Below are 13,053 nucleotides of genomic sequence, written 5' to 3' on the forward strand. Positions count from 1 at the left end.
GCGAGCGATATCTGAAACGGTCACGGGGCTCTCGGCTCCACGAACCTGAATTGACCAGCGTGGTGAAGTATGATCAACCCCCCGTGACCGACACAGCGTGGGGGGCAGCCTTCTCATCCAGCAGTGGATTGACAAAAGGTCTGTGCATATTCACAATGTAGTGTTGCGTTGATGGAGTTACGAAAGAAAGAAAACAAACGAGTTTCTGGCTTATGGCTGAAGAAATCGGGAATTAATCCGTGGATCAGATTGCTCAGAGGTCAGAGACGCTAAGCCAGCATCTCTGAGATGCTGAGATTTGGATTCGGGCTTCAGCCCCTTGCGATTAAACCGGGGTTGCTCAGGGGTTGTGAGTTCATGGTCTCAGCCAGGTCAACAAACGACTGCAACAACAACAACAAAAATCCTCATCGTGCTGAACTGCGGTCACTTCATTTGGCAATAATTCTAGATTTGAAGCTTTCGTGACTGCAAGGATTCATATTCTTAGGTTTTTTTTCGGTAAAGTCACGTAGGTAAAACATCAAAATAAAAAAAAAATAATAAAAATAAAATAAATAAATAATCATTTGGCAAATTACAACTCTGACCGTGAGCTACTTTGTTCGGTTTGATTGCCGATGCGACAAACGCCGCCCCGTGTAGCAGTGCACGCGAGAAGGTGCATCGCCCGCCGAGTGTGGATGAGACGGCAACTTTGCAAGGACCTTGAAAGGACCTCTGACACAAGGTGATGCACCGCTTTCTGCGAGTGATGCCCTCCTGGAAGACGCCTTCTCGTCAATGACAATTTCCGTCTGTGCCCTGTACCCGGAGTGAAACCCGCGTGGCGTTAACTCCAAGACTGCCGTTGAGCCCGTCACGTCTTGCAGGCTTCAGTTGCCGTGAAATGTTGTCGCTAGAATGAATGTGCGTGGTGACGATGATGATGATGGTGACGATGATGATGACGATGCTCGCTTTGTTGAGGTCGGGCAGGTGGATCGCGCAGATATAAGAGTCGTGAACGTAAAGACATCGACCCGTAGGGCATTTAGGCTGCGACTGTAAGGTATCACAGTACAGCAAGTAGGATAGATTTACTTTTTTCAAATGGCAAATGATCAACTGCATAGCAGGATCACGTGAAGTCGAACCCATTGTGACTCGTTTCATCTGAGATAAGTCAAAACAGGAAGCTGCTGTCATCATGGCGTTGATGAGCGTTAAAAAAAATCCAAGCAGCATCTTCCTGACAAAACATATATCCTCACGCGCCATGTGTACATGTCCCAGCGTTCATAAGTTGTTGTTGAAGCGAACACGTCCATGCATTCGCCACCCTAAGTGGTGGCGACGTTGCAACGCCGCACGAGTGCCAGGCTGGGTGCCCTTTGAGGCCACGCGAAATTGGCTCGTTGGCAGGAAGCCACGGGACACGCCCAGGTGTTACGGGTGAAACTGCGTGGAGATGACAGGCAGATGTACCAACTCACTGTGTTTTATCGACCCGGGCGCGCTGCTCGTCGTTCTGAGCGTCACACAGACATAGGCGCACGCACGCACGTGGTTTTTTTTGTTTAGGCCTGACGGTGGCACAGAGCAGCGCGGGGTTTGTGTTGTCACTGCCTAGTGGCACTGTGTAATTGCCTAGTGGCACTGTGTGATTGCCTAGTGGCACTGTGACATTGCCTAGTGGCACTGTGTGATTGCCTAGTGGCGTCGTAGGACCCGTGGAACGCTTGGAGTACATTGGGCACACAAATCCCGTAACTCCGTAGCTCTCGACCCGGGCGCTGAGCCCAGGAAATGCGCTGTGGTATTTCATGCTCGCTCGGTGCTCATGATTTATCAATGGGGCAACCGGACGGCGCATTTCCCTGGAATCAATTAAAGTGGGGGGGGGGGGGGGGAAGGGGGGGTAGTTGGAGCCTTTTAAATCGAGGCGTTCACGTGGGATGGGATGAGGCGGCAGCTGGAGGAGATAGGTGACTCCAAGATTAATTGAGTTGGTGGGGGAGGGCATGAGGTGGGGGCTGCTGAGGTAAGGCATTTAAATAGGAGTCGCTGTAGCCGAGGGGATAGACACACGAGCGGGTTTCGTTTAACGACTCGTCACCTCAGATGGCATTAACCCCCTCGGTTACAGCAGCCTCTCCGTTGAGCGACGTTGCCCTTGGCATCCTCTATAAGTGACACGACGCGTTTAAACTCGTCGGACCGTGGACACAAGTTTAACGATGAATTAGGTACGTGTAAATAATAAGCATTCGTAGATTGCGAGTGTACTGTTAACGTCAAGTCGTTTGGCTCCTGCCACCCTGATGACGAGATTGCTTTGTTAGTGGGAAGGGCGGGGGGGGGGTGATGGCCCCTCCGCTCTCATCTCGTTTGAAGGGCCCAACGGGGACCTTCAGTTTCCTTTTGCGGGAGCCACACGTTAACACACGTGAACACACGTTAACACACGTTAACACACGTTAACACACGTTAACACACGTTAACACACGCGCGCGCACCTGGGCGTTATTCGGTAATAGCGCGACATGTAAATAAGGTGACCGAGCGCGTGAACAATGAGGAACACGGTGTTACCAGGTCCAGATGTCACCCTTCACGGTACTCGAGTGGTGCCGTCGAAGATGCTTGCAGTGACGGGTTACACATCGTCCTCGAAGCCTTACGGGGATGCGGGTCGTCTGAGATGAAAGTCGCGGGCTGCGTTCGGCTCGCGGGGCGTGAGGCTCCCCACGCCTGCTTGTTTTAGGGTGGGAGGGGGTGATGGTGGTTGAGGGGGTGCCGGGGGGGAGCGGTAGTGTAGCGGTCAGCGAGCTGCGCTACGAACCCGGCCATGCAGCCTCAAATGGGTACCTGGTGCAGCGTGTACACATCGCCACTAGTGAGACAAAGGCGCCCGTGCGTGGTGCTGGCCACCCACCCCCTCGTGTGCCGTGCCGGCCTTCATAGGTTCTCGCTAACAGCACTTGCCCGAACAATCTGTTAAAGCTATACGGGGGATCTGTGTCTTTGTGGGGGTGCAAGTCTGGACTACACTGCACGTTGTTTGTGCCACGTATACAGACCACGGCTTAATTGCTCATGGAACATTTCTAGCGCCCCCGCTTCCTCCCTCCCCACCACTTCCCAGACCCCCCCCAACCTCCCTTCACTTACCCCTCCGAAAGCTGGGAATTAGTTTCCGTAGCTCAGCCCGGGACAACTCCGGCTCACAATTAAGCGCTGGTTACAGGCGGACAGAGAGAACCATGTTTTGGGATAGACTGGTGAATTAAAGGAGTTCTAGATTTGAAGCTTTCGTGACTGCAAGGATTCATACTCTTAGTTCTTTCGGTAAAGTCACGTAGGTAAAAAATGAAATTAAAATTAATAAAAATAAAATTAAAATTAAAAATAAATAAGAATAAAGGAGTGTCGATTTGAATAGAGTGGTGAAGTCAATAGATGATGGCCGACTGGCTGGCTGGCTCGACCGAGGGCCCTCAGTGACGCTGGGGTGGCTGGAGATTCTGAGCCGGCTGCCGCAAAGGCTGATTATAAAGGAAGCCTCGACCCCAAAACACACACAAACCGCTCTTATCTTGATAGAGTCTCCTCTGATCGATTCTCCCGAATAATTCAGCTCGGAAGGAAATTTATCACCGCGCCGTGGATTAGAGACTTTGGTTGGAGGTTTTTTTTTTTGTGGTCCCACTGTTGAGATTCATAATTATCAGTCCATGGCCAATGAACACCTCCTATCCCTCCTCCTTCTCCTCCTCCTCATCTCTCTCTCAACCAAATATCATCTCGAATTCTTAACCGAATTAACAAAACATAATTGACATTTAAATGTGAATGTATATAGTCTATCTCAACTCTATCGTGTCTGCATCTCTTTTCCCCCATCTCTCTACGCAGCTCTCTCTCGATCTCTTGTCTATATATATACTTTCATTTCACAAGGCGAGGGTCCAAATCGCCTTTAAAATAATATTTTATTAGGACCAAGGCCGTCCATAGGGGAGGGGGGCGGGGTGTGGGGCCCCGGGGCAAACCTCACACCATGTGGGCCCCCCCCCCTCCCCTGATGTCCCCAAAAGCGCGGGGCCCGAGGCGGTCGCCCCAATTCGCCGTGCACCCAAGGGACGGCGCTGATTAGGTGTCCACAAATGGGCCAACAACAACAACCACGACTATCTCCAAGATAAGAGCAATTTGTTCGTGTTTTTTTTGGCACCTGGCATCTTTGAGCAAAACAAAAAAAAAGCAATCTATCATCGTGCCCAGTCACCGTGCTTTGTTGCGTTCGTTGTGGAACCGTACGTGATATGATGTGCATATGTGTGTGCCGTGTTGTGTCTAGTGGCCCTACGTGTGTGTGTGTGTTTGTGTTCTTTTGTGCATAATTAAGCGTCGGTGCAGCTGTTGGTAGTGCCAGGCACGTGGGGACAATTTTGAAGTTGTGGATGTTAGATGGGGGTCCGTGTCGAGTAACTAAGCGAGCTCATTAAGGCTCTTAATTAAGAGGGACCAGCATATGGTTGGTCTAGCCCCCCCCGCCCCCCTGATAAACAGTGTGGGGGAGGGCGCAAGGGCATTCTCGTACCCCCACCTCAACAATGTCCCCATGGCCGTGGCCACGTGTTTCTTGTGAGTCTGTTGGTCTCTCTAGTTCACCGCTACTGTTGTTTGTACATCTACAGACCCCACGTGGTGACTTGCGTCACAGTAGAACGCAGCTGCACACGTGGATCGTAGTACGCGGGGCGTCCAAATCTTTCGCGTTTGTTGAGAAGAGTTCACTGATGGGCGGGCCGGGTTTCTTGTGATCTGTCCGTCTGTTGAGTTTTGTGTCCGGCATGATGATGTCCCACGGTTCGCTCGACGCGCTGGAAGATTATTTCGGACGTTTCGTCCCAAGTACTAGGACATTCTTCTTCATGGTGATTAGTATGATGTGACGATCACGATGGAAGAAGTTCCCAGCACGTGGGGCTAAACGACATCATACCGAGATGTTAACTACCTTGCCTGGTATACAGGAGGTCGTGGGTTCGATCTCGACCCTGACGCCTGCTGTGTATTTTGAGTTTGCGCGTTCTCCCCGTGGTCGCGTTGATTTTTCTCCGGGTCCTCCGGTTTTCCCCTCCACATTTAGAAACGTGCGTTTAGAGTATTTGGCCGCTGTAAATTTCTACATGATAAGCCACTTCGTTGAGCGATCTTTAGTGGCCAGGTCGCTTCTGAAAAAGAGCTATACAGCTCAGTAGGCCTTCGACGTCGTAAAATAAATAACAATTAGCTAGTATAGTAGTAGGTTTTTACCCTTAAAACTGGTACAAAACTGACACCTTTATACAAGGCATCATGTTTGCAATAACCACAACACAAGTAGTCAAAATGCAAACAAAAAGAAACAACTCTGATAATGATAATAATATGCACTGTCCTTGAAGTTGATTGGTCCACACTCGCACACCTTCAAGGACAGTGCATATTATTATCATTATCAGAGTTGTTTCTTTTTGTTTGCATTTTGACTACTTGTGCTGTGGTTATTGCAAACATGATGCCTTGTATAAAGGTGTCAGTTTTGTACCAGTTTAAAGGGTAAAAACCTACTACTATATTTTGTCACTGGTAAAGGAGATGTCTCATAGTGTAATTAGCTAGTAGTTAACGACACGAAAACATACAGCAGAGCTACACAGCACAACCGAGAAACCCCACGCAATAGTGCAGTATGATTAGGGATGTAACGATTCAGCACTGCCACAAATCGATTAATTGCCAAGATTCGGGATCACAATTCGATTCATGAATATATATTTCTATGTTTTTTGGCAATTGCGATTCATTTCGCGTCCAATATTTGCGATGCGATAGAATCTCTGGTGTGAATCCGTGGAACATTTAAGCGGAGTTTTCTGTCCTTCTCCAGGCACATCCGACTAGCGCGGTTGGCTACGTACGGTGCGAAAGAAGTTCAACACGCGTACGTATATCTCAACAACAACAACAACAACAAACAAAAACACAGGTGTAGTGAGTTTCTGTGTTAACATCAGGCCTGATGACCTGTGCCTGCACACGTCAAAATCACGCTCCCGTTAGTCACGTCTGTCACTCAATTTGGCTATAAAATCCCTGCTCGGAGGAAAGCGAAACACAATCTGCGTGTCTGTCGTGTGTGATTGGGTGGCGAGGTGGTGGCTCCCCAGTGTGTGTGTGGGGGGGGGGGAGACGGAGTGATGAGACACCACCGCTCCGGGTGGTTGTGCGACGTTTATTTTTCTCGGCCACGGGGGTGATTCGCCGCTCGCTGCAAACGCAGGGGTGCTTCAAGAAAAAAAGTTGACAATTATATGGGACTATCGTTTTTAATGGATAAATAGAACGGCTAATATACATTGCAACGTAGGCTTTCGCGACCAATATCATCCATGATAGAGGCATTTTGGGTTAGATCGCGTAAATATGCAGTGTCGTTAAACCCGCCACCACCCGACATATGTATGTATGCATGCATACAAAAAAGCCTCTATTATGGATGATGACAAATGTGATGTGAATAGCTTCAAAAAGTCTCCACGTGCTCGCCATCATTGTCAACACGCGCCTGGAATCTTCTCCAGGTATGTCTCCAGAGCACGGAGACACAATCCTCGTGGTATTGTTGCAAATTCTCCGAAGTATTCACATTTTTTTGAAGCGCACTGTCGTTGCACGACGCGATGATGGCCGACAACAACAACAACAAAACGAGACTTGTCAGTAAAACAAAACAAGCAAAAAATAAGCAAATATGTATCGATATACCGTACACGTATTCGGCACTGTGCCCACTCCTCCATCGATGATGATGATCGGCCGCGATGCGCCTTTCTATGTTTTACCAAGTGTTGTCTGTTCAATAAAAAAATATCTATATTGTAAGTCGTCACACGCTGCACGCGCACCGTGATTGCTAAACGTGGTCCCACGCGCGATGACGCAGAGAGGATTCGTCCGCATCTCCGGACAGCACGGTTGGCTACTGCGGTGCGAAAGAAGTTCAACGTACTGTGTTCGTGCATGCATGCATACGTAGAGGTGGAGGCTGATTGAAAATCGCGAGCCGCTGCCCACGTGCGTTGCTTGCGTACCCCACGAGACGCGGGGGAGCGGTGGCGCAGCGGTCAGCGGCACTGCACCGCGAACCCGCTCGCGGCCAACATCCGTGACGAATATCAAAACCGGTCCTGGACCGTTCCTATAGGTCGACTCAGCCTGAAGACTTGATTTCTGGTGTGCTGTCGTAAATATCAGCGCTGGGGATACATAGGCGGCACCGTATTACCATCTCGGATACCCTGGTTCGATTCCCCGGCCATGAAGTCGAGCACCGGTGGCGCCGAGATCGACTCAAGAGTTAAATTAGTACCCGGCGTGATGTGTGGACATCAGTACCGGGGAGAGACAAAGGCGGAGGGGCGCCCGTAATGTCTACAGCACTTGCCCCGACAGTCTAAATCGGTAGGGTGGCTGTCGTCTCTCGGACTTGATTTACCACGCCATGCGCTGATGTGCAGGTTGCGTAATCGGAATTAGCATTTATAAGATCTCCTTTACAAACGGGAACTCATTAATGTCCAGCCAAACGTACCCCACCAACTCGTATCGCTCTGTGTTGATTAATTAACCGTGCCCGTGTCCCGCGCATTTACCACGCGCGCGTTGATGATTGCCGCTGCTGCTGTTTAATATTCTGATGAAGGGTCCTGGAATCCGTGCCATCACCATCACCATCACCCCCTATACCCTATACCGCAGGAGGATGGATTCTATGGCCCCGCGGCCCAGAGCTGGTTCTAGGATAGAAAATTGGGTCCTATAATAAAACACGTTGAATGCATGTTGTCTCTGGTGAAGTACTGTATCAGTAACATGCAAATAGGGGGCAATTGCACCCCCCACCCCACACCTAGATCAGCCAATATGACCGGCGACTTCGTTTCACGTGGTCCGCGGCCACATGAGGTTAACAGCTTCAAATTCTGTACCATTTGACCAGATACCATGCAATGGGTGTTATTATTATTTATAAATCATCATCATCATCACCATCATCATTCAACGACGTGGAAGCCCACTGGAAGTGATGTTATCCAAAGACTCTCATCAGCAGCAGCAGGTTCATACTGTATCATGCCACTTATTAATCAGATGAACGGCCACGAATAATGATTTATCCCAAATAACAATAATAATCTTGACCATCCTCCTCGGTGTTTATCCCGTGTACTGCAGTGACCAGGTGAAGTCCCAGTGAGGTAATTGCTCTTTCACACCGAATTTCCATCGCTGTGTTTATATTTAGAACGAAGTCAGCTCGAGTTGTCTTCCCATGCGATCAGCAGCCAGGATGGGGGCAGAGAGAGGGAGAGCGTAGAAAGACGGGGAGACGTGGTGGGGGAGGAGAGAGAGAGGTGGGGGAGAGAGCTGGTGAGCAGATAGAGATGGAGAGAGAGAGAATGGATTGGGTGGGAGGGTATGGCTGCAGGCATGAGAAGAGCGATTTGCATCAACACCGAGAAGCAAACAGAACATGAACAGAGGGACCGCGTGACCAGCCGAGGCGAGGTCAGGGTTAGCGGTTCGGAGTAGGGCCAGTGGCTGGTTGGTCAGTTTATCTCCACGCGTGCATTAAATTCCTGGTCAGTCGTCATTATCAGAATCAGAATATGTATTTATGCTGGAGGAATCCGATGAGCTATAAAGCTCTTTTTCGCAGATGTCCACTGGAAATAATTCTTAATAAAAACAATCGTCATCGTCACATATCCACTCCCCTTCTTCCTAGCGTTGTTCCCGCTGTGGCGCAGGGTCCGCTTTTCGGCATTGTCTTCTCCATTTGGCTCGGTCCAGGGCATCTTCAGGGGATGCGTTGACCGTCTTCATGTCTTCCTTTATTCGGTCCATCCATCGCTTCTTCGGACGTCCGCGTGGACGGCGGCCCTCTGACTCAATACGCACGGCAGTCTTGGCCACTGATGACTCTTCACTTCGCATCACATGGCCGTACCACCGAAGCCTTACCTCAAGCATCTTGTCAGCAATGGGGGCCACACCAAGTCGCTTCCGAACGTCTTCGTTCCTGACACGATCCCATCGAGTGAGCCCGAGGCTCCATCTGAGCCACCATCACCAACCACCACTCCCCAAAGAGAGAAAAAAAACCAATAACAGAACACTCACCAACTCGTGAATATGTCATCCTCCACGTAGCTCACTTTCACTCAAACCGCATCGAGCGATGATCCCCCTTTAACCGGCACGAGTGTCGGGTAGATTGCACGAGGGGGTTGAATGCCCTTGACCTCTGCGGTGTTTGCACGAAGACCCTAGTGGTGGCCGTGGTGGTTTTTGGTGGCAGCGTTGTTCCTGTTCATGATGAGCGTTGGTGTTTGGTGGTGCTGGTGGTGGCTGGAAGGTGGTGGTTGTGGTGCTGCGAGCGCTGTTGGTGGTGGCGAGTTTTGTATTCGTGGTGGTGGTGATTAGTGGCGCTGCTGTCAGTGCTGGTGCTGGTTTTGATGCCGCTGTTGGTGATTATTGGTGGTGGTGCATGTTGAACTTCTTTCGCACCGTACGTAGCCAACCGTGCTTAATCGGAGGTGCGGTGGGGGAAGGACAAGAAACTAAACACAAAGAGCAGTTCTAAAGAAATTAAGTTTTAAATCTAGATTGTTAAACAAGCGTCAGGATGCCGATGCCAAATGTGGTGCTGACGATGGTGACGATGCTGTGATGATGGTGCTGGTGGTGATGATGGTGGTTGGTGATGGTGGTGGTTGGTGGTGGTGGTGGTTGGTGGTGGTGCTGGTGGTGATGATGGTAGTTGGTGATGATGATGGTGGTGGTTGGTGATGATGATGGTGGTTGGTGGTGATGATGGTGGTGGTGGTGGTGATGATGGTGGTTGGTGGTGGTGCTGGTGGTGGTGATGATGGTGGTGGGTGATGGTACTGGTGGTGATGATGATGGTGGTTGGTGATGGTGTTGGTGGTGGTGCTGGTGGTGGTGATGATGGTGGTGCTGGTGGTGATGATGGTAGTTGGTGATGGTGCTGGTGATGATGATGGTGGTTGGTGATGGTGTTGGTGGTGATAATGGTGGTTGGTGATGATGGTGATGATGGTGGTGGGTGCTGGTGGTGATGATGGTGGTTGATGGTGTTGGTGGTGATGATGGTGATGGTGCTGGTGGTGATGATGGTGGTTGGTGGTGGTGGTGGTGATGATGGTGGTTGGTTGGTGGTGGTGGTGGTTGGTGATGGTGCTGCTGATGGGTGACATTGCCGAGTTTTGTATTCGTGAGCCGCTCTCCTCCCCTCGTTGCAGGCGCTGCCGCGTGTCCGGCGCTAAATTTAGGCGCCCGTGAGGGCTGCGAGCGTGGACGTCGGTGAGGACGCGGGGCCGTGTGGGGGGGGGGGGGGGGAGACAGCGAGGTGGATGCGCTGTGGCTGTGTGTGCCTCACGTGTGTGTCTGTGTGTCTCACGTGTGTGTCACGTGTGTGTGTGTGTGTCTCACGTGTGTCTGTGTGTGTGTGTGTGTCTGTGTGTGTCTCTTCCTCAACCGCTGGCACCTCAGCCAGCCACTCACAGGGGGTGACTTCTTCCAATATTTGAGGCACCGCAGCCTCAGCAGGGTGATCCCCACTTTGTACCATGATGTTTTCCTGGCTGAGAGATTTTCCCTCCCCCAGGACCTCACAGAAATGCTCAGCAAATCTGCAAACCTGTTCCTGGGGGTCGGAGATTGGATCACCGTTTTTCCTCTAATGATGGTAATAGGTGTGGCGCTGCAGGTTACTTTTATGATGGAGTTAAATAGTGATTTGTGATCGCGGGCCACTGAGGCAGACTCCATCTCCTCAGCAACCCGCGACCACCACCCATCCTTACAGCGCCTTACGGCTCTCCGAACCTCCGAGCGAAGGCTGCGGTAAACCTCCTCATTCTCTGACGTGGGATGCTGTAGGCGATGAGAGTGGGCCTGTCGCTTTTTCTCAATTAACCTGAACACCTCCTCTGTCAGCCAGGGTTTCTGGGGAGGTCTGGACCGCGTACCCAAAGCAGCCTTTGCAGCTGCATGAGTCACAGTCTTAAACCTCGCCCATTTACCCTCGACATCAGGTGGAGTGGGGGACGATGCCAACCCCAGCTGCAAGCGATGATGAAATTCTCGCTTGCAACTTTCATCAGCTAACTGAGACCAGGCCACTTTTGGTTGGAATGGGATCCTGGGTGTACACCCACCACCGGAGTGGAAGAATGGCAGGCGCATCTTACAGATGACAAGTCGATGGTCAGAGGGCAGATCAGCTCCACAGTAGGTCCTGGTGTCAAGGACATGGGCTCACATCCGCTGGTCCGTCACTATGTAGTCCAGCAGATGTTCTTGCTTGGACCCGGCATGCATCCATGATGTTGTGTGGATGCGCCGATGCCGGAAGAGCGTGTTGGTAATTACAAGCCCATGGGCTGCACACAAATATAGAAGCCTCCTACCGTTATTATTGAGCTGATCTGGCCCATGCCTTCCAATCACTCCAGACCAGGTGCCAGCATCATGACCAACTCGGGCATTGAAGTCACCCAACAAGATGACTCTGTCCCGAGTGGCCACTTTAGCCAGCACCTGTGACAGGAGGTCATAGAAAGCGTCTGACTCATCGGCTTTGCCTGCATCCCTCCACAGATGTTCGTCTTCGGTGGGGGCATAAGTAACCACGACCACCACTCCTCGCCTCCGGTTGATGGGAAGGCGAGCCCAAAGTATCCTGGGGCTTACAGCTTCCCACACCTCACCGCCACGCTCCCACGCCCCCTTCATTCTTTTGTTCAGAAGAAGAGCCACACCCTGTTGTTTGGCAGTCTCCTGCCCCGAGTAGAGGACTGTCCACCCCTCATGGTGGCAGGAGCCAGAACCGGTCCACCGGACCTCCTGAATGCCACAGAGATCCAGGCGGTACCGGTCCAGCTCCCGACAGAGGAGTGGCAGCCTCTCCTCCGCAGTGAGCGTTCAAACATTCCACGTGGCCATCCGCAGTGGTTTTTCGTTGTTTCTGGAGGAGCCCCGAGGGTGAAGATTCAATCTCCTGGCTCCGCCAAATGGGGTTTGGCCAGGAGACGTCATAAAAGCCTGACCCCCCGGGGCCTCCGGCACAAGCTTATTAGTTACAGGTTTATGTTTAATTCGTGGTTTTGTGGTAATTAATTGAAGGTGGATGGGTTACCAGCCCCTCGCACCCGTCCAGAGCCCCCGTTTAGCCACTGTGGTGGTCACAGACGCCATGAGGGGAGAGGCCAATGGGTAATGGGCCTCCCCCCACAGCACTGCCCTATATGACATCATAACAACAGTCTGGACCGCTGGACGGGTTCCGCAGGACTGGAAGGATGCCCTGGTGGTCCCCCTCTTTAAGAAGGGGGGCCGTACCAACTGTAACAACTACAGGGGCATCTCACTCCTCAGTGTGCTGGGAAAGGTCCTAGCAAGGATTATTCAACATCGCCTTGCTAGGCACGCTGAGGAGAGGCTTGCGGAGCCCCAATGCGGTTTCAGGAAAGGGCGGTCCTGCACGGATGCCATATTTTCTGTCCGTCTGCTACAGCAGAGGTGTAGGGAATTCCAAAAAGACCTACATCTCTGCTTTATTGACCTGGTCAAGGCCTATGATACCATCAGTAGGACTGGGCTCTGAGTTGTTCTTCGTGCTTTCGGAGTCCCTGACCCTCTGCTCACGATCATTAAGGACCTTCATGATGGTGAGCGGGCCCGGGTAAAACTACGTGGCCAGGAGTCGGAGCCTTTCCCTGTACACCTTGGGGTGCGACAGGGATGTCCTCTGGCCCCCACATTATTTAACATCTATTTCGAATGCGTAGTTCGTGAAGCCTTCAATAGCTGCACTGGGGGAATTTCCATTTGGTACAGATATAATGGGAGGCTGATCGACGCCCGGGTGCGATCAAGGGATGGCTCCCTATTGGTCAACCACGTTATGTATGCCGATGATTTGGTAATAGCTGC

This window comes from Lethenteron reissneri, chromosome 25, assembly GCF_015708825.2.
Source record: "Lethenteron reissneri isolate LAM-NWPU_2019-01 chromosome 25, ASM1570882v1, whole genome shotgun sequence".
NCBI classification, from domain to species: Eukaryota; Metazoa; Chordata; class Hyperoartia; order Petromyzontiformes; family Petromyzontidae; genus Lethenteron; species Lethenteron reissneri.